Source organism: Humulus lupulus, chromosome 6 (genome assembly GCF_963169125.1).
Source record: "Humulus lupulus chromosome 6, drHumLupu1.1, whole genome shotgun sequence".
Taxonomy (NCBI): domain Eukaryota; kingdom Viridiplantae; phylum Streptophyta; class Magnoliopsida; order Rosales; family Cannabaceae; genus Humulus; species Humulus lupulus.
The window spans coordinates 162,866,154-162,891,955 of record NC_084798.1 but is presented as its reverse complement, the minus strand read 5'-3'; positions in this window follow the sequence as shown (position 1 = coordinate 162,891,955).

Here is a 25,802-nt window from a genome sequence, read left to right as displayed (position 1 = left end):
AATGACAGGCAGGCGGACATGGACCGTCGGCAGAGAGATGCCACGACCACTCTTGAAGCAGCCATTCAGTTGGCCCAAGGACAAGCCTCTCAATTGGATCAACCACCAAATGCACCACCACAATGGGCCCGTAATCCAAGTCCTCTGCTCCAGCCAGCAAGCCCTCAGAGGCTGGAGCAGCCGCCTGTTGCTCAAGATGATGTCCCAACTTGGGATCTTGAGCAACAACCACCCTCTCAAGCTGGTCGCGGAAATCCCCAGTGTCAGAAGCAGAATAGGGCCGGGTAACCTCCCCGAAGTCCTAGACACCCAGGGGGCGATGAGCCAAATCCTCTAAGCAGGGGGTAGCGTCCTTTTGCTAACAGTAGGCACAATGAATTAGGCTCTATGGTTAGGGACCCCCACGGAATAATAATGCACGGGGACCCATCGACCAACGCAGGCCTCCCCTTGACGCTCGCGAGATGCCAGCCAGAAGAAAAAATAGCGTGACCAGCCGGTCGCGCCATAGTCAGGCACAGTTTAGGGACGGCCATGACTATAATGAGGCCGATTCTAGCAAGAGGAATGTTGGTGGTGGGCATGAGGAAAGAGGTGGAGATAGGAACCCCCCACCAAGAGACAATAGGCCTGCGAGCCAGAACGCTGGGGGGAAACCCAGACAACATAACGTCTTTGATCGCCTAGGTGCTAGCGAGCAAAGGTGCAGGGATGATGACTTGAGCGACGTACTGTAATGCCCCAAATTTCCTAATAAGGTTTAGGACCTTGATTAGGAGGCTGGGAGGGCCATAATGGATTTATTATGGTGTTATTTAATGATCATATGCATGTTCATGTGAATTATATTATTATATGATGGTAAATGTATGCATATGGGAGTATTTATTATTATAAGGGTATTTTGGTAATTTGGCCGCTGTGGGCGTAATTGTGTATTTTGGGTGCATGGTGATGATTAATTAATATGGCCACCTTATAAGGTGGATTGGTTCAAGATATTCGGCATGAGACGATCATGAAATGTAAGTGTTCGGTCTAGTCATAACGAGTTTGAGTTCGGGGCTCGGGGTGAGTCTCGGGGTCATTTTGATGATTAGAACATTACCGGGAATTAAAGGGTAATGGGATATGATTTATTGGCATTTGAGAATATTGAGAATAGCGGGAATTGGAGAGCGTTAATTATAATTAACGAGATAAGCGGGAAAGGACGGTTTTACCCTTGGGAGTGTTTAGGAGCCTTTATTTGACCTAGGGGCAAAATAGTCTTTTCACCCCTAAGTTATATATCAGCCTTTGGGAGTGTTTAGAAGGCTGTAGAAGTGTAAAAAAAAAACAGAGCCCTTATCTCCTTCTCACCAGTGCATCATCTCTTCTTCTTACCCTTGGAGGTTTTTGATCCCAAATTGAAGAAGCAAGCTAGGGAGTCAAAGCTTGGGGATTATAGATTGAGTTCAACCATTGGGAAGGATTCAAATCAACTTAAGGTAAGGAATTGAACCTGAGTTTGAGCCATACTCTGTTTTTGAGTTAAGTTTTAGTTGGTGATTTATTGATGGAAAGTTTGAATTAATGGAAGTTTTGATTGATGTTTACTTTGGGTTTTGATGAGGGTGAGTTGTGGATGATGTTTAGTTGTTGAATTGGGTATTAGGTTGGTGTTTTGGATTGGTTTGAAGGGCTGGTTTCAAAGAAAAACGCAGGGGAGGTCGAGCTGGTGCGTGTGGGATTTTTGGCTGATCTGGGTAATGAGCCGCGGCATGGCTGATGGGCGCGCCGCGGCGCAGCTAGGGAGGGTCGCGACCCTTAGTGGTTTTTTTGGCCAGAAATGTGTTTCTAGCTTGGGGATTCAAGCCTTAGGCCTCGAGGTCGAACCTATTACTCGATTGAGTAGTGTTTGATGTCTCGGAGGCTAGGTTTTGGTTTGGGAACCCTTTGTTATCATTTTTACTGATGAATCCTATATGTTTGGTTATGACTAGGTGACCGCTAAAGGACTAAAAGTTGATCGTTCTTAAGGGTCGTTCTTTTAATCATTCTAGCTTGAATCTGAGGTAAGAAAACTGCACCCTGTGTATATGTGACATGCATGGCTATTCTTGATGCATGTTGGTTGGTTATTAAACATGACATGCATGGCTATTCTTGATGCATGTTGGTTGGTTATTAAACATGACATGCATGGCTATGATTGGTGCATGTTGGATTGTTAAGTATAATGCATGTGATGCATGAGAAACATGTGACTAGGACATGCTTTGAGTACTGAGTGTGACATTGTTCAGAGCCTGTGCCTCTGGGTTTGTGCATAGTCCTAATTGTACTAGTATTTATTAAGTAAGCATGCTGAATATCTTGTTTATGGATATTGGACGTGTGATATATGTTTGGTGGCATGGCTTACTTGTGTATGACACTGACTTATTAGTCAGAAACAGCAATGGTGTCAGATCCGTCTGTGAGGCTGTGACTTATTAGTTAAGTTCATAACAGGTTGAGCACTGGTCGTGTTTTCACTGACCTGAGGGTCAGAAACGGCATGAGCATCGAGGACACAGGGCCGAATGAAGATTAGATCTAATCGATATCAACATTGAATGGCTCCATGGCATTAATGCTGGACCGACCCTAAAGTCGATGAACTTATAAGCGCTTGCTTGGTCTAAGACCAGATGTTCATAGCCAAGGCATATGGCCCTAGTGACTGTTTGTCACATGGCTAGGGGACACTGTCCATAGTTACAACTCTAGAGTCGGGAGGATGGTTATGTTGGTGACCAATCACCATGCACCTATCCTGTTGAAGCTAGTGAGATGCTCACCCATTTGTTAAGCCCTGGTGACCCTACCGTCACATGGCTAAAGGGTGCTGTCCCCAGGTTATGACTCTATGGTCATGAGGAAGGTTATGTTGGTGATCATTCACCATACACCTGTCCTGATTGACCTTATGAAAGGATAACTTATCAGTTAAGCCCTGGTGACCCTATCGTCACATGGCTTAAGGAAGCTGTACCCATTTTTGTGACTTTGGCTACTGTCACCTACCTGCTTTGGACTGATAGTCTTGAATGATTATTATGATCATTGTTGATATTATATCATGCTTTATTGGGTTTTCTTACTGGGCTTCGGCTCACGGGTGCTATGTGGTGCAGGTAAAGGCAAAAGGAAGCTGGACCATCCTTGAGTTGGAGAGCTTAGGTGATGACGTGTACATATGCAGCTGCTCGTCCTCCACGGCCGAGGTTTAAAGAGGAACTAGGGTTGAACCCTGTTTTGCCGCTTAGATCGGCATGTTGTAAATAGTTTTCTGTAATAAACTTTGAAATTATATTTTTGGGATCCCAATGTATATATTAAATGTTCTAGTGAAACGTTACATCTTAACCAAAATTTTTAATCCCTAAACCACTAATCATACTTAGTTACACAATTTTGGCCAAATGACTCGATTAGCGAGTTTAACACTGTTTACAAGGCACACCGTAATGGTCCAGGGAGTTGGGACGTTACACGTACTCAACGACAGACGCGAGAGGCACGATGAGTACGTTCCTCCGGCACCAGTCGCCCTAGCGATTCCAGATGCGGTTCAGGCTCAAATTGATGCTCTGAACCAGGCGGTACAACAGCTGGCTGGGAGCTAGACCTCCCACATAGAGTACGACTGGAGGAGAGGCACTATGTTTGTGCAGAGGATTGTTATGGCAGAAACCCCCAGCAAGCTCAAAATGCCAGTACTGCCGAACTTTGACGGGTATACGGACCCAGTATCTCATCTAAAACAGTTTGAGAAACAAAAAGATATTCAGAAGGTGTTGGACGATGCCCGCTGCAGGATCTTCCCTGTCACCCTATCTGCACTGCCCAGGATTGGTTCTTTAAGTTCCCTCCTGCTAGTATAGTATCGTGGGAAATGTTCGTAAAGGAATTCTATGGACAATTCTACGCGGGCGCGTACACCCCACTGAGGCTAACCAGCTGGTCGAGATATGCCAAAAGGAGGGAGAGAGCCCTTAAAGGAATACGTCTAGCATTTCATGCGAGCAGTGGCTGGAGCCAAAATAGTGGGCGATGAGGGAAAGATGATGGCCCTAACTACAGGGGTTAGACACCATTCTCCCCTCTGGAACAACCTAAGAAAGAATGGGGTAATGAGTACCTAGGAGTTTCTGGATCGATCTAATCGATACATCAAGCTAGAGAATGAGATCCCCAACGAGGGGAAGTCGCCTACGAAAGACAAGGGACCAAAGGAAGATCTCACCAAAGCTTCCAACAGGTCGGATAAACCCAATGGAAATGACAAAGGCAACGGGAACGGAAATGGAAAAAATGGTGGAAAAAAGGCGGGTAATGAGCCGTCGACATCTAAAAATAAACGCCCCAAACGCAATAGATATGAGCCGAGATTCACCAACTATACGGCCCTTGTTGGGAGTAGAGCAGAGGTCTACCAGGCGACCAACTCAAAGGTCCCATATAAGTGACCCGCACCTATAAGGAAGGATATCTCCAAGAGAGATACAACAAAATTCTATCATTTTCACAACGACTACGGACATGACACCAATGAGTGTAACCAGTTGAAGGACGAGATTAAGTTCCTGATCAGATAGGGACACCTGAGCAGATATGTACGAGCTGCAGGAGGGTCTTATCGAGAGGCTCAAGGTGGCAATGAGCAGGTGCCTGCACGCCACCTTTACAGCCAGCTTCCATGGGAGGTACGTTACTCACCATCTGTGGTGGCCCACACCTTGCAGGGGATAGCGGGAAGGCAAGGGAGCGATACGCTCTGACCTTATGCCACGAACAGGACATCGAGATGATGAGTGTGGAGGATTGAGCACCGAAGAAAGCTCGAACAGAGGAGGAGTTGATAACCTTCTCTGAAGATGATGCTCAGCACGTCTGATTCCCACACTCCGATTCGTTGGTCGTTGACGTCCAAATCGCCAACATGATGGTTAAGAGGGTGTTGGTTGACAAAGGAAGCTCAGTCAACATCTTGTATAAGTCATCACTGGAAAAGATGAAGTCATCTGTCAAGGACCTAGAGCCGTGCAACTAAACCATATATGGTTTTTCTGGCGAAGGGCTCGCATTGACAGGGTCGATTAGGCTCCCAGTTACAGCAAGAACTGCGCCTGCAAACAAGACATTACTCACTACTTTCATAGTAGTTGATTGTCCTTCAACGTATAATGTTGTAATTGGGAGGCCAATTTTGTTCGACCTGCAACCTGTTACCTTGGTTTGGCCCCTTGCCATGAAGTTCCCAACTGACGCAGGGGTAGGATGCGTGTTGGGAAACCAACGAGAAGCGAGGGAGTGCTACAACGCTTCGATATCTAAGGCGAAGAAAGGTGGATCGAGGGAAGCTGCCGGGAAGGAGTTGCAAATGGGCAGTGATGTACAAACCCATCAAGTGATTGTGTCACCAAATAAGGTGTTGCCCAAAGTGAAGACAAGGATTTGGATCCTCACTTTGGGGATTTTGATGAAGAAGTAGGACCATCAAGGACCTTAAAGAGGTCCAACTCGATGAAGCAGATCCGACCAAGGTTGAAAGTCGGTAAAAACTTAGAGACAACAACGAAACAAGAACTGGTGGAATTTTTAAAGAAAAACCAGGGAGTCTTCGCCTGGTCGCATAAAGACATGGTTGGAATAGACCCTGCAGTTATTAGCCATGTCCTGAACATAGACAAGATTTTTCCACCAGTACAACAGAAAAGGAGGCTGCTCGACAAAGACAGATCAAAAGCTCTGAAGAAAGAAGTCGAGAAGCTAAAGGAGAATGGATTCATCAGGGTAGCGTTTTATCCATCCTGGGTCTCTAATCCCGTACTAGTTCCCAAGTTGAATGGCAAGTGGAGAATGTACGTAGATTTCACAAACCTTAATAAAGCCTACCCTAAAGATTGTTTCGCACTCCCTAGGATTGCCAGCTAGTCGATGCCACTGCAGGACACGAGATCCTGTCATTCATGGATGCATACTCTGGGTACAATCAAATCTGTATGCATCCACCTGATGAGGATCACACTAGCTTTCAGACCGATACATGGCTTTACTGTTACAAAGAAATGCCCTTCGGTTTGAAAAACGTTGGTGCGGCTTACCAGCGACTAGTCAATCACATGTTCAAGGAGCTGATTGGTACAAACATGGAAGTATATATTGATGACATGCTGGTTAAGTCAAAAAGGGCAGAAGGACACATAGGGGACTTGCAAGAGTGCTTCAACGTCTTGAATAAATATCAGATGAAGCTGAATCCCCTAAAGTGTTCCTTCAGAGTTGGATCAGGGAAATTCTTGGGATTTATAGTAAACTTGCGAGAAATTAAGGCCAATCCCGACAAGATCAAAGCCCTGGTCAATATGAAATCGCTAACAAAAATCAAGGATGTTCAAAGCTTAACCGAAAGAATTGCTGCTCTCAATATATTTATTTCCAAATTGACAGACAAATGTATCCCATTTTTTAATCTACCCAGAGGCAACAAAAAGTTCGAATGGATGGAGGAGGGCGAGTAGGATTTTCAAGCTTTAAAGACTCACATGTCGCAGCCACTGATTCTATTGAAGCCAGCTGATAAAGAAACTTTGTTCATCTACTTGGCGATCACAGGATATGCTGCTAGCGCTGTTCTATTAAGAGAGGAAGAGGGCATGCAGAAGGTCCTCTATTATGTAAACAAAAGGCTAATAGGAGCGGAACTGCGATATCCTCCTATTGAAAAATTAGCCTACTGCCTGATCTTAGCATCCAGAAAGTTGCGGCCGTACTTCCAAGCTAACCCAATCACAGTTTTGACCGACCAACCTCTACGGCAAGTTCTGCAGAAGCTAGAAGCCGCAGGTCGATTATTGAAATGGACAGTTGAACTTGGGCAGTTTGATATCTCTTACTTGCCACTAGTAGCAGCAAAAGGAAAAGCTCTGGCTGACTTCGTTCCAGAGCTCACTGGTCTTCCAGATAGCGAGTAGCCAGAAGGGATAGAAGAGCCTGAACCTCAAAGCCAAACTCCTTCTTGGAAGTTGTTCACAGATGGTTCTTCTAATGAGCACCATGCTGGAGCCGGAGTGATTTTGATAACGCCTGAAGGGCATCGATTCCACTGCACAATCAAATTCAACTTCACAGCGTCCAACAATGAAGCGGAGTATGAAGCGCTACTCGCCGAGTTACGATTAACCAGAGACATGAACATATAGTCACTAAAAGTCTACAGTGATTCCTAGTTGGTGGTTAATCAGATCATTGGAGAATACCAAGCCAGGGGCCTGAAAATGGTCGATTACTTGGATAAAGCAAAGGATCTATTGGCACAGTTTGATAAGTACACTCTCCAGCAAGTACCTCGCAATCAGAATTAAAATGCTGATGCTTTGGCCAAACTAGCGAGTGCGAAAGATGCTGACACCCTTAATATAGTACCTGTTGAGCGGTTGTCCGCATCGAGCATCCAAGTAAAAGAAACCTCTCTGGTGATCAGGCAACAGATAGATGGATGGCACCTTACATAGAGTTCCTGACGCAAGGTGTGTTGCCGGCGAACAGAAACAAAGCCAGGACTCTTCAGCGGCAAGCTGCTAGGTATATCCTGGTCGATGTAATTCTGTATCAAAGGGGCTACTCAATGCCACTCCTTAGGTGTATTTCAAAAGAGAAGGCCAAAGAATTGATGAGAGAGGTCCATGAAGGCTTTTGTGGGGACCATGATGGGGGGCAGAGTTTATCAAAAAAGATCTTAAAGGCAAGGATACTTCTCGCCAACAATGAATAAATATTCGATGGAATTTTTGTGAAGATGCGACAAGTGCCAGAGATTCTCTAAGATTCTGCGAGCAGCCCCTAATGAACTAAAATAGATGCAAAGTCTGTGGCCATTCACAGTCTGGGCTATAGACCTAATCGGATCTTTACCCACAAGGAAAGGCGGCGTCAAGTACGCCATAGTGGCCGTTGATTACTTTACAAAGTGGGTCAAAGCTGAGCCACTTGCAACCATAACGACCAAGAAAGTGCTGGATTTCGTGGTCAAGAACATCGTGTGTCGCTATAGATTGCCAAGAAAAATTGTCTTAGACAACGACGCACATTTAAATAATGATCTGTTCACGGGTTTTCGCGAGCAGCATGGAATTATCAAAAGCTTTTCTTCAGTTGCTCACCCTCAGGAAAGATTTTCGCGAGGCAGTCAATAAGACACTAAAAGATACTCTAAAGAAAAGACTTGAAGAAGCAAAGGGGGCATGACCAGAGCAATTGCCTGAAGTCCTCTGGTCATACAGAACGTCCCACCGCATAACAACAGGCCATACTCCATTCTCCTTAGCCTATGGATATGAAGCTATGTTGGCAATTGAATTAGATCTCCCATTGCATCAGAGGATGGAATACGATCAAGGGTCTAATAGCCAGTTATTGATGGAATCTCTAGATTTGGTCGATGAGAAGCGCGAGCAAGCCCAGCTTCGAGTGGCAGCTTACCAGCAAAAGGTCACCCGGTATTTCAATTCTAAGGTACGCGAAAGGAAATTTAACGTGGGAGATCTTGTGCTCAGAAGAGTTTTCCTCAACACCCGCGACCAAGCCACTAGAGTCCTCAGACCTAACTGAGAAGGACCATACCAAATTGAAGGAGTCCTCCATCCAGGCACTTATAAACATGCTCGCTTAAATGGAGATCTCATTCCTCGCTATTGGAATGGAGAACACCTGGGCAAGTACTATCAATAAACCATTCTTCTTAAAGAATTGGCTTGTATTAATTCTACTTTTTACAAGTTTATGAGCAAGGGTTAGTCATTTTTATGACTGATCGCTTATAAGTGTAAGGTCATTTTATTGATCACTCGTACAGACACGATTTGTCCATTTATTACGAGAAATAAAAGGGACTGTGCTCATCCAGTCAATCTTGCCAACTATTGTATTCATTACAAGTATTTTCTCATTACGTGTGTTGTTTTGCTATATTATCGTTTTAAATTTTCTACTACGAGCAACAATGTTCAAGCAGGTCCTAGTCAAGGCAAGTGACCGAGGACCTAAAGCTCCTCAATCACTTGGGGGGCATATATGGTATCTAGTAAGCAAAGCATATCAAAAGGTATGTAAACACATGAGAAAAATAAGTGAAAGCATGCTAGGGTACTTAGAGTATTTGTCAAATTTTTGTTATTTTGTTAAATCAAACCAAAGTACCATGCTAAGTTCGATCATGCGAACAGATGTTATAATAAAATGCAAGTATTATAATATCAAAAAAGGAATCCCTTTACACCGCGAGCAGTTACTGCTCGGATGTAATTATTTGTTAAAAGGAAAAAAGGCTGCCCATGCAGCAATAAAGATAGAAAGTCTTTACATCACGACCCGTAGGGCGTGTATCTACAAGATAAAGTTAAAGAAAAATAAAAATACTACGAGGCAAGAGGGTCTTGAGGAATGTCCTGGTTGACAGTGGTTCCAACTTCATTTTCAGCACCATCAATCCCCATTGCTAGGGAGATTTCTGGGGAGGTAGGAATGTTGGCTCTTTCTTCTTCCTCCATGCGAGCAGTACACCAGGCTATTTCAGTTCGCCTCAGGTGCTCGGAAAGATAATTGAAGTTGGCCCCATGATTGTGATTCTAGAACTCATAAAAGCAATGGTGGGTGGCTCCCCTATACTTCTCCAAGTTGCTGGCATTAGTCTCCTCGAGCTCCTTGACACGCCACTCCAGCTCCTCAGTCTCCTTTCTGCTCGCGATCAGCTCGACCTCAAGCTGTTTGGACTCTTGGTAGTTAAGTTTAGCACACTCCCTAAACTTCACTTTGTCTTCATTGGCTTTGGCCATGGCAGTCTGAAACTGCTGAAGCTCTTTGGCCAGCTTGGAGTTTTGCTCGAGCAGTTGAGTGTTCTTTCCGAGCAATTCTGTGATTTTCTCGAGCAATTCAACATTTTTCCCCTCGAGCACCTTCGTCTCCTCAGTGTGCTTAGTGTTGGAGTCTTTGGTCTGGGTGACCAAAGCCCCCGTACAGCGCCAACCAGCAGTTATAGTCAGTAATCCCTGCGATCAGGTAAAGAGATAAGATGATGGCAGAAAATGACAAAGTAAAATAACTTAGCAATAGAAAGCAGCTTACACTGGCTATCTGCCCTCGATTTATTATTTGATCGACCTCCATGGAGTTTGTGCCGACGATGGCCTCTCGGCTGCATTTGTTCTTTGAGAGTTTGTATATTCTCTCTCTGGCCGAGCCGACCACGGTATTGGTCAGGGTATTTCTTGGTTGATCGTGATGTGTCTGGTTGGCAGGCGCTAGAGGGGTAGAGTTCTGGTCGACTGGGGCAGATGGAGACGGTTGGTCGAGTAGAGAAGGAGGTGGCGTTGTTTCTTTTGAAGGAGGTGGTGTTGTTTCTTTTGAAGGAGCGACTGCTGGAGGATCCTCAGTCCGGGCCTTCTTGGTTGAAGGGGCCTTGCTGCTTTCTCTGAGGTGTCTCTTGCTCTCTTTCTTCCTGCTTGAGGGAGCAGCAGGTGCGATGTAGCAATCGAAAATATCTCCAGATGACATATCAGCAAGTGGGGAAACATTGCAAACACTTAGACGATATGTATAGATGGAGCTAAAAATGAGAACAAGGAAATTATAAGTAGAGTACCCGTGCTATAACTATTGATCGCTACATTACTTACTGAACTACTGCTACACTCACTCACTGCTTGGAAGAAATCTGAATTTAAATTTGGAGTGTACATAAAGTTGTCATCCCCGTCAAATAAATGACAGGGAATGGGAAAACTGTCTAAGAGTGAGAAGACAGTACCGTTCTCATCTGAAAACTCTTCGATGGGTGTAGGGGGTTCGAAGACTTTCTTTTTTCCCTTTCCCGAAGGGGCAGGGGGAGCGTCTGCTCGCGGGGTGCTAGAGGGTTCCCTGATTGTCACCCTAGTTGTCCTCCTCCTTGGAGGTTGCGACACGTCTAGGTGCTGCTCAGGAATTTCTTCACCAATGGCACTCCCCGCTGTTGACTCCCTCACGTCCTGGTGAGGTGCCAGAAGCCCGACCAGCCTTAGGTTGGCTTCAGTGACCAGCTATTTGATGCTTTTTTCTACGCAGTCATGTTGGCCAGTGATGCTGCTCGAATCTCCATTTCTGGAGCAGGAGCTGGTCGCAGCCATGGACCTGAAGAGTACTAATTTTCTAAGGAGGATGCAGATAAAATAAAAGGAAATAAACAATCATAGAATAAAGAAGTTACCTCCATGGGTGAAGGCTAGGTTGTTGGCAACCAAATCAGTGGTTAAAAAGTACTCCTGGAAGTACTTTCCTACATTGGACTTGTAGGTAGTTTCACTCAGAAAGATGCGGGTCGATTCCTGGTGACAGAGATGAAAAAACCCCACGTTGTCCTGATTGGGGTTGGAGTTAAGATCAAACAAGTAGTTGACCTCATGTGGCGTGGGGACAGGCCATTTTTTATGATTGTATAGGATATAGAGTGTAGAGAGAATTCTATACCCGTTTGGGGTTATTTGGAAAGGAGAGACCCCGAAGTAATTGGCCACTCCCTGGAAGAAAGGATGGAGAGGCAGGATTGCTCCTGCCTCAATATGATACCTCGACCAGGCGCTGTATGCGCAGCCAGACAGGTTTGCCCGCTGGTCATTGGTAGGTTTAAACAAAGTTACCCCAGATAGTCTGTACTTCCTGAGGTAATTGGTTAGCATCCTAGCAGTGATTTGGCTAGGAGGAGCAACATACCATTCGACGCTTGGTCGAAGGATGTGGCGGGGACGGGCCTGTCTTTGGATTTTGAGATGCATGTTTTCAAATCGACCGCTGGTTGAAGGAATTCCAGCCTGAGGAGCAAACTGGTTTACAGAAGGTCTAGTTGGTTTCTTTTTCTGGGCGGTGGATTTTACTCTACCCATATTTGATGGACTGGATGGAGGTCGGTTGGTTGGAATACAAGAAAAAGGAATCTTCGTAATGAGTAGCGATGGATGTTCTTTATCCACGAGTAGCTGAGCGAGCAGGTCGTCGTCAATTGGCCTCTCACCTCCCCACATATCTTGCATGAAAATCTGCGAACAGAGAAGGGGAGATGAGAATCTACGGCCCAAAAGACCAAGAGGTGTTAAGAGTTGGAATAACGTTGTTCGTTTATAAAAGTTAAGCTTTTATACGACCAGCAGCATTCTGACAAAAACATTAAATCTTATGCGAATAGTTTGGAAAACAGATCAAAAAGTAGAAGTAAAAAGTTTTTCATGAGAAACTTTTTCGACTCTGAAGGGGCGGGAAAAACCCAGTTTTTCTACAGGATTAAAAATCGAATTTTTACTTCGATTTTACGCCCTAAATTAATTTTCCTGACTACCAAACTAATTCCTAACCCCAGCAATGTGTTATTTTCCTACCATATTAAGTGCGGATCAACATACCCATTTACCCCAAATTTTTTTTGCAAGAACAGACAGAAATGTTCAACACAACATAGCAGAAAGGAATCGATCAAGAAACTTACTTGGATGAAAGATTGGATTGAAGATTCGAGCGTTGATTCAAACATTTGGGCAGGCACACCTTGGATCAGCGAATTTTTCTGAGTCTGTTTTGCTTTGTTCTTTAGAGTTCTTGGGGAAAAGAGGATTAGTAAAAAGTGAAAAGTAAAAAGAATGGGTTATTTATATTGATCGTGGCGCTGTAAAAGAGGTAATGATGGGATTAAATTTTCAAGGCATGGGGAAGTACGATAGCCGTTAGACAACTTTTGGGAAACTGAAAGACATGATTAGTTGCCTTTTTTGAGAAGGCATCGATGGCTCTGACAGATTTGGTGGGGTATACGAAGGGCCAATCTCCTAAGTTTACTTTATGATGGTCACAGTAAAATAAGCTTGGGGGGCAAATGTTTACCCAAAAATGGCTCCTGATGATGTGGCAAGAATTTCTTACATGTGGTTGGCACGTGGCAGTTCTGAGGTGAAGGGATGCTGCTCGCCTATCGACCAGATGATTATTGCTTCATCAGATCTTGCGTTTAGGTGCGACTAGTCTGGTCACATGATTATATTTACTTCCTTTAAGATACACAATCTTGTAATAACTACATTTACTATATTTTCTTCTTATTACCTTGATACGCATATATTAATGATAATTAAGGTCCATCGGCCCATGTAACCTCCTTGAGCCTATAAATAAGAATGAGAAGGCTCAAGGAAGGGACTTTTTGGATTCTTAGACTTTTAATCTTTGTATTTTGAGAGAAAAGCGTAGTGTGATTATCCATCGAAAGTTGTAATTTTCCTAAGGCTCGTGAAACTCAAGAACCCTAGTTCTTTGATCACAGTATTGGGATTCAATAACAATAAGAACACTGAGTGGATGTAGGTTATTACCACACAGTTGGGGCCGAACCACTATAAATCACTTGTGTCACTTTTTCCCATTTGATTCTCTTCTTGATTTCCTTTTTGTTCTTTGTCGTTATTTTCACTCTATGTCGTTGGCCAAATCAAGGGTCAACAAGGTTCAACATCGAGGCACCTGGGCTCGCGATGTTGATTATAGTAGCCACCTAATGGCGGTTCAAGCTGGAATCTTGCCTGGTAGCCCTCTCTGGGCTGACAGACAACGGAAGTTGGTGAAAACAATCCCAGAGTTCACTCATCAGGCTAAAAGATTCATCAATGTAGAAGAGGCTAGGTCGACACTACAACTATAACCTCTGACCCCAATAACTACAACAGTGAACATTAACTCAACCCCAAACTCGACAGCACCATCAATGACCCAACCTTCTGGTGACAATCCTTCCAAGCGAAAGATGAATGAAGGAAATAACCCCGAAGTGGATGGGAACAAAAAGAAAAAGCGAGATAAGTATATACCGTTTATATTGTAAACACCGAGCTCACAGAAACTCGGGAAAATATATACGCAGAAAATGAGAATGAAGTTCCATTCAGGCACCCTTATGGAATTCGCAACCAGCGCGCCAAACGAGATCAAAAGAATTACTGTCAGTTCTATAGGGACATTGGTTACACAACTGTAGATAGATTAAAGACAAAATCAAAGGATTGATCTAGAGAGGCTACCTTGAACAGTATGTCCAAAATAGAAACCACAATCAGGCGCAAGCCTCGCCTAACCAGAGGGCAACTCCATCTTAGCTTGCGCAACAACCTTAAGTTGTTGCACCCCCCGCGATAGAGGATAGTCGACCTCCCCCAATGGATGGAGAAGACATAGTAACCATTGCAGGGGACCTCATATCGTTGGGACGAGCTGAAATGCTCAAAAGAGGTATTTCCAGGTGTTGAAAGTGGGAGATGGATCTACCTATGTTGCCGAACCTCAAGCTCCAAAACAACAAAGGATCGAGTCACAACCCATCACTTTCACAGAAGAAGATGCAACACGTGTTCAATTTCCTCACAATGACCCATTGGTCATCACCATTCAGCTCGCAAACAAGAGGGTCCACCAAGTCCTGATCGATAACAAGAGCTCGTTCAATATCCTTTACAAAGCGACCCTAGAGAAAATGGGGTTGTTTGTTCAAGACTTGAAATCCTGCGCAACAACCTTGTACGGATTTTCAGGAAAATGAATTGCCAGCACAGAGTCTAACAAGCTCCTAGTGACCTTGGAAGACTATCTAGTCTCGATCACTAAGATGCTAGAGTTCATATTCGTTGACACCCCATCAGCGTACAATGTCTTGCTCGGGAGACTAGCCCTGATTAGGCTGGGGACAATGACATTAGTAAGGCATCTGGCCTTGAAGTTTCCAACACCAAGCGGTGTCGGGACATTGAAAGGAGATTAGTTAGCAACTCTAGAATTCTATAGTATCTCCATGAAAGGAAAAGGCCAAGCTTATGCACAGGCACTAGTAATCATAAATGAAATCGAAGAGAGGATCTACCAAGTCAAAAAAGAAATCGACCTAAGAGTAGAAGAAGATAGGGTCGATCTTGACCCCATAGAAGAGCTTGAAGACATTCATCTCGATGAGAAGCACCACTAAGGTGGTGAAAATAGGGAAGAACCTCGCTAAAGAAACGAGATAACAATTAATTCGCATCCTAAAGGAAAGCTAGGATGTGTTTGCATGGTCACACTCAGATATGATTGGAATTAGTCCCAATGTCATTAGCCATGCATAACATCGATAAAAACTTCCCTCCGAAACAACAAAAACGAAGGCTCCTCGACGAAAAAAGGAAGAAGGCCTTGCAAAAGAAAATCGACAGACTAAAGGCAAATCGATTTATCCGAGATGCATTTTACCCAGAGTGGATAACAAATCTAGTATTGGTGCCATAACTAAATGGAAATTAGTGAACCTACTTTGATTACTCAGACCTCAATAAGACATGCCTGAAAGATTGTTCTCCACTGCCTCGAATTGATCAACTCATAGATGCCACCTTGGATCATGATAGTATGTCACTCATGGATGCATATTTTGGATATAACCAAATAGCAATGCATGTGCCTGACTAAGAACATACGAGCTTCATGATAGACAAGGGGATGTACTGTTACAATGTGATGACATCCGGGCTCAAAAATTTAGGAGCTACATACCAAAGACTTATTAATAGCATGTTTGCTGAGCAAATTGGAAATAACATGGAAGTGTACGTGGAAGACATGCTAGTGAAATCCAAGCACAATAATAACCATATAGACGACCTCAGAGAGTGCTTCACTATACTTCGAAAGTATAACATGCACCTTAACCCACCAAAGTGCTCATTTGGTGTTTCTTCATGAATTTTTTTGGGATTTATAGTGAATGCCCGAGGTATAGAAGCAAACCCGTATAAGATCAAGGCCTTAATTGATATACCTTCACCTTGAAAGCATAAAGATGGGCAGAGTTTAACTGGACAAATGGATGTTCTAAATAGGTTCATTTCAAGATCCATAGATAAGTACTTACCGTTCTTTAATCTTTTGAGAGGATGCCAAAAAATTGAATGGTCAGAAGAGTGCGAAATTTCCTTGCAGGCTCTTAAAAAGCACCTCGTCGAACCCCCGATCTTATCCAAACCGGCAACAGGAGAAATATTTTACTTATACCTCGCTACAACCGAGCACGCAATTAGCACGGCATTAGTTTGAGAAGACAAAAAAGTACAGAGACCAGTCTACTACATTAGCAAATGACTCCTAGGAGCGGAGTCGAGATATCCACTAATGGAAAAGCTTGCACTATGCCTAGTACATGCGTCTCAAAAGCTTCGACCTTACTTTCAGGTGCACCCTATACATGTGCTGACGGATCATCCATTAAGACAAATACTAGCGAAACCTGAGGCTTGAACTAGGATAGTTCGAGATCACCTATCACCCGAGAACAACGATAAAGGGCCAACCATTGGCTGAGTTTATAGTCGAGTGTACTGGAATTACCAACGAATAAGTCATAACCCCAGCCCGTGAGCTGTGGAGACTTTATGTCAATGGTTCTTCTAATGAGAACAGATCAACGGCAGGTATAATACTTATAACCCCATCAAGATACAGGTTTCATTCGACACTAAGATTTGTCTTTGAAGTATCAAATAACAAGGTTGGATATGAGGCACTATTAGCAGGGCTACGAATTGCTTCTGAGATGAAAGCCAAGGCCATTCACTACTATATCAATTTCTAGTTGGTGGTCAACCAAGTAATAGGAGAATACCAGGCTCGAGGAACTAAAATGGCAGTATAATTGGAAAAGGACAAGTTGGCATTCGACCAATTCGAATTTTACACCATTGAACAAGTTCCAAAAAAACAAAATTCGAATGCAGATGCCTTAGCTTGACTAGCGGTGACTGGGGAAGTTGACACCCTAAATGTTGTCCCAGTGGATTTTTTACCAGAACCAAGCATAACCGAGCTTGACGTAGTTGAGGTTGATATGATAGACCCGCAACCTACCATGGGTGACACATGTTGACTGCCTTTTTCACTATCAACTTAATCTAAGAACTTGATAGAAACTAGAAGAAAACAACACATAGTTTTTTTGTGGTTCAGGCTATAAAAGAGCCCTAGTCCACGAGTTCTTGGTATTAGTGAGATTGAAGCTTGTTTGAGCAAGGTTCAATGGAGTCTTGGGCAGCGTATATATTGTTGTGAGTTTACGATGCTTAACAAGCCAAAGTTCTGCATCCTTTACAAGGAGATACCCCAGCTTTATTTACAGAGGCCTGGGTCATTAATGCCGTTAATGAACAATTAATACAACATTCCCCATTATATGGGGAGTAAATTGCTAATTAATTACACAGGTATGCACTAATAAATACCATGGGCCTAGGCAGATTTCATGGGGCCCATTTGCAGAAAGCTGCCTACAAACTTTATCGAGAACAGGTATCTCACTGTGTCAGGATACGACGCACGTTCGCCCATGTCAGGCGGCATTGTGGGAAATGCCAATTGTCGAGTGTACGAACTCAACACCACTACTTGAGGTTCACCAAAATTTGTCAGTCAATTTTTCGGTGGGCCACAATTGCAACGACTAACACTTGGCAACTACTCCAGGTCCGAGGAGCGCGAGGACTATGTGAATGGTCCTCATGGCATGAAGAGCGTGAGTACCATCTGAATGGTCCTCATGGCATGACCTTACTTCAAGATGTCCATGCCTTGGAGAAGGGTCACGAGACCCGACCTCGCCTAGAGACATCTGCGCCTGAAGGACAAACCTTAGGGTGTGACATCACATGGAGACCATTGTACGAAACTCAGCCTAAACCATAGCACAAAACCCCACTAGCGCTCGAGGAGCTTAATTACTCATCTAATGAATGTCACATGTCTTCTAGTGAAAACACAGACAACATTTGCTCCCCAAGACTTCACTTGTCCTCGGACAGTGGAGACTTAGACTGAGAGGAGTAATTCGAAAGGTCTTCGGGAGGAGACGCTTGGGCTCTTCATGGCGTCACTTTTGGAAAAGGTAGTGCCATATGTTGACTCCCTGTTCCTGTGTCCATCAATCTATGCCATTAATGAGGAGTCCACTCCACAACCCAAAACGTCCAATCTGTACCCTAGGTGCCATTTCACCCTATACTAGAGGCATCCTTTTCCCATGCTAATGATCACGATCCACTCCTCGTTTGATTACTCTCGAGTGCCTATGTTGTAGGTAATCAACGGTTGGGGTGAAGTTGCTTCCACCCCAAGCTGTTCGAGTATAAAACTTTGAGAACTGCCTTTCAGAAATCACTTTTAGCATTAAAAATTCAAAACCTCTAAACCTTCAAACCCTCTATTTGCCTCACTTCCTTATTTCCTAGATCTCCCCCATTTTATGAGTTTCTGACGCTCTGGATGGCTAGCGAGAGTCATCATACTTGTCAGACGATAAATAGTTTTTCAAATCCAAGACTCACTTTAGCCCATATAAGCGTTTCAACTTGAGTAAGTTTATTCTCTATCTCTTGTTGGGCTTTGATTTTATTTTGGAATTCTGTCGAGAGTTGTAGGTGCATGTTTAGGATTTTGAATTACTGACACTTCAGATCCATTTTGACCTATTTTAGACCTTTTTTTTTGCCCCTTACTCTTTGCATGCTACTTTTCGCATCTTTGGACATTCTACCGGAATCTGGAGAATTCCCAGATTTCAGCGATGTTCATAGTTTCTGATGGTGCCCTCAGGTGACTATCTTGTGGTCCCGAAGACACTCTAGTCCCTAGGAAATTTTCCTTCTCATCTTTCCGAGAAGTAGTCTTAGGGGTTCTCGTTCTTCGCACAGCTTCTTTGAGCCATGATGCTATCTGCTTGGTTTCCTTTTTTAGATGTCTGAGGAGCTTCAACAACTACACCAACATGAATTCTACACGTTTGAATCTAAGACATTGAAGATGGTCTAAGAGGCAGCAAGACTTCCCGAGAAGAGAAAACAAGCAGAGAGTAGTCACGCTCTCGTGGTACGACCTCTCAAAGGAAGAGGCGAACTTAGGTCCCTTGCCGTCGAAAAAAACATATGCTGCCGCGGGATTTGAGGAAGAGGTGAACCCCAGCAAGCTTAGACACCAAGGAGCTCTGGAGTGGATTACAACCCACCATGGGGTGGACACCAGTGCCATGTGGGTGCGCTTGTCTCGAGAGAACAAGAGAGGGCATGGGAGCGTCCACGGCCTCGGGGCCTGGAGCACGTCTCATCTCCAAGCTTGTGCAGCTTTGTCATTGCACCAGTACTATGTTGACGTTTGAAGTTTGTCAGCATAGCTCAATTCGAGCTATCCCCGAATGGATATCAGGTGCTGGCTGTGCTATATGTTCTATACAAGAGGCAGAACAGGCCCGCTCCATCCCGAGCAGAGATATTGTATGTCTATAGTTTTCGACCATGCCCGAAGAAGGATGAGCGAGACAGATACTATACTTTGATGAAACATACGTACTCGGGGATGAAGTATAATATAACACCCTGGTTACTCCAAGACTGTTACTGTGAAATTTGAACCGTGCTTAACTCGCTAATCGAGTTCTTTGGTTATAAACGTGCATCTAGGTGTTATTAATAGGTTAAGGTGGAAAACCAATCAAAAGGAAAGGATAAATTTTATTTAAAATATAAAACTATTCATGGGCTGGGTGAGCTTTTCTTTACAATCTCGGTGGAAAACCAATCAAAAGGAAAGGATAAATTTTATTTAAAATATAAAACTATTAACATTTACAAGTTATTTACAATCCAAAATGGTCATTAAAGTGTGAAAATAACAACCCGCCGACCTAAGCGATAAAAATAGGGTTAACTCCCTAGTTCCTCTGAGAAAATCCTTGGCTGTGGTGGTCAAGCGGCCGCATATGTACGCATCACCATCTAAGCTCTCCACTCAAGGCTGGGTGAGCTTTTCTTTCCCTTTACCTGCACCACATAGCACCCATGAGCCAAAGCCCAGCAAGAAAACTCATTACTGCATATAAATAATATCAAATAATGATCATGATAATCATACAAAGCTTATAGCCCTGAACAGATGAGTGAATATCACTTTGAGGTTCTGTTTAACCATGATGGGGCTTTAAGCCCTAATCAGATGAGTGATTGACGAGCAAGTCACTAACGTAAACCAGATGAGTGACTGATGGGTAGTCACTAGCTTAAATAGATGAGTGACTAATGAGTAAGTCACTATGGGATCAACACCCGTAGCGAAGTGACGAAGCAGTCACCTGAGCCTTCTGGCCCTGACTCTAAGTGACTAGCCATAGGCTAGACAAGCGCTTTTAGTTTTCATCGAACTTGAGGTCGGTCCGACATTAATGCTCAATTGAGTCATTCAATGAAGATGTCGATTAGATCTAATCTTTGTCGGCTTGCGTTAAACACTCTAAGACCGTTCTTGACTTATTATTCAATACCATGTGACCAGTGCTCAGTACTACTACCAAACTTGACTAATGAGCCACAATTTCACAGTTAATACTGACACCATTGCCAATTCTGACTAATTAGTCAGTGCCATGCACAAGTGAGCAAGATTTGCTAAGCATTTGATATGCAATCAATGTCCACATTTAAACATTCAACATGCCTCAATGATAGTCATGCATGTCATATATATGTGGTGCAGTTTTCTTACCTCTGGTTTGAGCGAGAATTAGTAAAAGAACGACCCTTGAGAACGATCAACCTTTTAGTTCCTTGACGGTCACCTGGTCATAACCAATTATGGGATTCCATCATTAAAATAAATCACAAAAGGTTACTGGACCAAATCCTAGCCTCCGAGACATCGAATCCTACTAAACCGAGTGGTAGGAATGATCCCGAGGCCTAAGGTTTAAATCCCCACGCCAAAAACATCATATTATAATATAATTCACATAAACATGCACATAATCATTTAATGGCATAATAAATCAATTATGGCCCTCTCGGCCTACTTATCCAACCATTAAACCACATTAGGGATTTTGGGACATTACAACTATCCCATCCTTATATAAATTCCATCCTCGAAATTTACCTGAACAACTTGGGATATTGATTCTCCATATTTGACACCAGCTCCTAGGTCGCTTCCTCAACCTTGTTGTTCCTCCATAGTACCTTAACCAAAGGTATTCTCTTATTCCTGAAGACCTTGTCCTTTCTGTCAAGTATTTGGACTGGCTGTTCCTCATAGGAGAGATCTACCATAAGCTCCAAATCTTCATAGCTAAAAACATGAGTCACATCAGATACATACCTCCGAAGAGCTGAAATATGAAACACGTTATGCACGGCTGACAATGCCGATGGTAAGGCCAGCCTATAACCACCTGACCAATCCTCTCCAGGATTTCAAATGGACCTACAAATCTAGAGCTCAGCTTGCCCTTCTTTCCAAATCTTCCCACCCCTTTCCATGGCGAGACTCTAAGAAAGACATCTCCCACCAGGAACTCCACGTTCCTGCGCTTGGGATTTGCATAACTTTTCTATCTACTTTGAGAAGCAAGCATCCGAGCTCTAATCTTCTCAATGGCCTCACTGGTCCTCTGAACTGCCTCAGGACCCAAGTATCTCCTTTCCCCTGTCTCATCCCAATGAAAGGGATATCTGCACTTCCTACGATACAACATCTCATAAGGTGCAACCCCAATGGTAGACTGATAACTGTTGTTGTAGGAAAACTCTATCAAAGGTAGATACTTACTCCAAGATCCACCAAAGTCCAGCACACATGCTCGTAGCATGTCTTCTAATATTTGGATCATCCTCTCAGATTGTCCATCTATCTGAGGATGATAAGCAGTACTGAACTTCAACTGTGTTCCCATGGCCTTCTATAAACTCCCCCAGATTTGGAAGTAAAAGCGGGGTCTCGATCTGACACGATCGAGCTCGGTGCTCCATGGAGGCACGCGATCTCTCTCACATAGAGATCTGCATACTGATCAACTATATATGTAGTTCTCACTGGCAAGAAATGAGCTGACTTGGTGTAGCGATCCACAATAACCCAAATAGAATCATGTTGACCAACAGTCTTGGGTAACCCCACCACGAAATCCATTGTAATTTCCTCCCATTTCCATTATGGGATATCTAGAGGCTACAATAACCTTGCTGACCTCTGATGCCCAGCCTTGACCTGTTGACATGTCAAGCACTTAGCCATATATTCCACTACATCCTTGTTCATCCCCGGCCACCATTACAATGATCTCACATCCTGATACATCTTCGTGGTGCTTGGATGCAAAGAGTAAGGTGTATTGTGAGATTCATCCAGAATCTCTCGCCCCAAAGTAGTGTCTAACAGAAGACATATCCAACCCTTGTATCTCAACAAACCCAAATCATACATTGTATAATCTCTGGATGCTCCAGCCAAAACATCCTCTCTGATCTTGATCAGCTGTGGATCATTCAATTGACCCTCCTTTATTCTCTCCAACAGTGTAGACTGTAGCGTAATATTGACCAACTGGCTCACCAGTAACTCTATACCAACTCTGGTCATATCTTCTGCTAATTCTCTGGCTATTAGCCTCGCACTATAAATATGTCTCGGACCCTTTCGGCTTAAGGCATCAGCTACCACGTTGGCTTTTCCTGGATGATACAAAATCTCACAGTCATAATCTTTTACTATTTCCAGCCAATGCCTTTGTCTCATGTTCAAATCTTTCTGCGTGAAGAAGTATTTCAGGCTCTTGTGGTCTGTATAGATCTCACGCTTCTCCCCATAAAGGTAATGCCTCCACACCTTTAAAGCAAAGACCACAACCGCCAACTATAATTCATGAGTGGGATATCTCTGTTAATACTCCTTCAGCTGACGTGAAGCATAAGCAAGTACCTTTCATGACTACATCAGAACACAGGCCAAATACTGATGTGAAGCATCGCAGTAAATCACAAACTTCTCCTGATCTGTTGGGAGACTCAGAACTGGAGCTGTAATCAATCTCTGCTTCAATTCCTAGAAGTTGTTCTCACACCTGTCTGACCACACAAACTTCTGATTCTTGCATGTCAGCTTAGTCAATGAAGTAGCAATCTTTGAGAACCCTTCCATGAAACGCCTGTAATAACCTGCCAATCCAAGGAAACTTCTAACCTCGGAAGCATTCTTCGGCCTTGGCCAATCTCTGAATGCCTCGATCTTCGCTAGATCTACCTTAATCCCCTCCTTACTGACAATGTGCCCAAGAAAAGATACCTGAGATAACTAGAACTCACATTTCTTGAATTTTGCAAACAATCTGTGTTTCCTCAGTCTCTGTAGAACCAATATCAAATGTTGTTTATGCTCTGACTCTGACTGAGAATAAACCAGGATATCATCGATGAAGACGACCACAAACTGGTCCAGATAATCCTTGAACACTTTATTCATCAAATCCATAAAAGCAGCTGGAGCATTAGTCAATCCAAAAGACATGAGTAAGAACTCATAATGCCCATACCTAGTGCGAAAAGCAGTCTTTGGTATGTCTCCTTCCTTGACCCTCATCTGATGATAACTAGAACGAAGGTCTATCTTTGAGAATACATTTTAACCTTGCAACTGATCAAACAGATCATCTATCCTATGACGAGGATATTTGTTCTTAATTGTTAACTTATTCAATTCTCTATAATCAATACACATCCTCAGAGAGCCATCTTTATTCTTCATAAATAGAACTGGCGCGCCCCAGGGTGATAAACTAGGTATGAGAAAACCCAAATGCAACAGCTCTTGCAACTATACTTTCAATTCTTTCCACTCAGCTGGGGCCATTCTGTAAGTTGCTCTAGACACTGGTTTCGTCCTTGGTGCCAGTTCTATCATGAACTCAATCTCTCTATGTGGTGGCAACCTGGTAAATCTTCTGGAAACACATCCAAGAATTCACAGACTAATCTGGTTTCTTATGGTCTCACTGGCATGACCTGAGTGGTGTCAACCACACTGGCTAAGAATCCAATGCAACCTCCTTGTAATAAATCTCTTTACCCTCAAAACAGAAATCATAGGTATGCGAGGTCCATGCACATTACCAACAAACACAAAAGGATCCTCACCTTCAGGCTGAAAGGTGACCATCTTCCTTCTGCAATCAATCGTTGCCCCATACTTCACTAACCAGTCCATACCAAGAATCATGTCGAAGTCATCCATAACTAACTCTATCAAATCCACTAACAACTCTATGCCCTTCACTTTCACTAGCAAAGATCTGACCCATCTCCTGGATACTACCAACTCCCCAGTGAGTAATAAAGTTCCAAACCCCACAGCACAATAATCACAGGTTATACACAGTCTATCAATAATTCTACTAGCAACAAAAGAATGTGTAGCACCAGAATCAATCAAAACAGTATAAGGAGTTCCAGCACTAAGAAGCTGACCTATAACTACTGAGGGAGAAGCCTCAGCTACAACTTGTGTCAATGCGAACACTCGAGTTAGGGCCAAGTTGTCCACCTTCATGCTTAAAATGACCCACTGCTCCACACAAAAAGTAGGCCTTTGCCCTACACTCTTCCAAATGACGCCTCTTGCATCTAGGGTATTCAGGATGAGTCTTCCAGACCACACTAACACCCTGACGACCCATTGAAATACCGTGGGGTTGCCTATTAGGACCTGGAGCTGGGAAGGTGTCAGGAACCTTCCTCTTCTGATCACTGGGGCCTCCACCCCGACTTGAACCCAAAAATGGAGAACCTATCCTCCTAAACTCCTTTCTGGCTGCATTATCTCGCCAGATCTTGTTTTCTGCACTCTCAGCTGTGAGCACCTTCTCCACCACCTGTGCATAGGTAGTAATCACTGCCATAGTGGTAATACGAACATCACGGGCTAATCTAGGTTGTAGCCCCTAGAGAAACCTCTCCCTTCTGGTTCCATCAGTGGGTACCAGCTCCATGGAAAACTTTGTCAATCTATCAAAATTCAGAGCATATTCAGTCACTGATAAACTCCCCTGAAGTAACTTGATAAATTCTTTAGCTTTTGCCGCCCTGATGGCATCATTGTAGTACTTCTCATTGAACAGAGTCTGAAACTCTTCCAAACTCAGGGCATTGATGTTTCTGGTCGGGATATAACTTCTCACCTAATTCGAGCATCCTCTCATAACATATACGCGGCACAAGCCACCCTCTCATTACCCGTCACCCTCATAAAGTCCAGGATGGTGGTAATCATGCTCATCCACTGCTCAGCTTTAGCAGGATTTGCATTGCCCTCAAATACTGGAGGTTGCTGCTTTCTGAACCTTTCATAAAGAGGTCCCATATATTACCAACCTTGGGCAAATTCTCAACTGCCAGCACTGATACAAAGGGTTCTTCAGGTACACTGGCTGCTGCAGGAACCTCTTGTCTCAAGAGGCGGAGTTCTTCTCCTTGCCTTAATACTATGGCCTGCAGATCATTAAACATTTGCTGCCAGTTATCAGGAGCTTGCTATGGAATCTGACTCTTGTCATTCTCCTGACCCTGATTATTATTATTCTGGCCTTGATCACCCTGGCCAATTGATGAATCTATCTGTCTTGGAATCATTCTTATCAACTTATATTGTGCGAAAGCAATCAATGCGACCAATTAAGCAGTAATACCAAAACCTCTTGCCACCTCACGGTTCAAGATCAACAGATAACCACCTATTCCATAATTATACAAATATAAATATGGATACATGATTATAGCATTTAGTATTTAACATGTATCAAATAATAATTCACAATGAATAATACCAATGAGTATGTTCTAACAATAATTCACAATGAATAATACTACTGATGCAGTAGTCAAGGC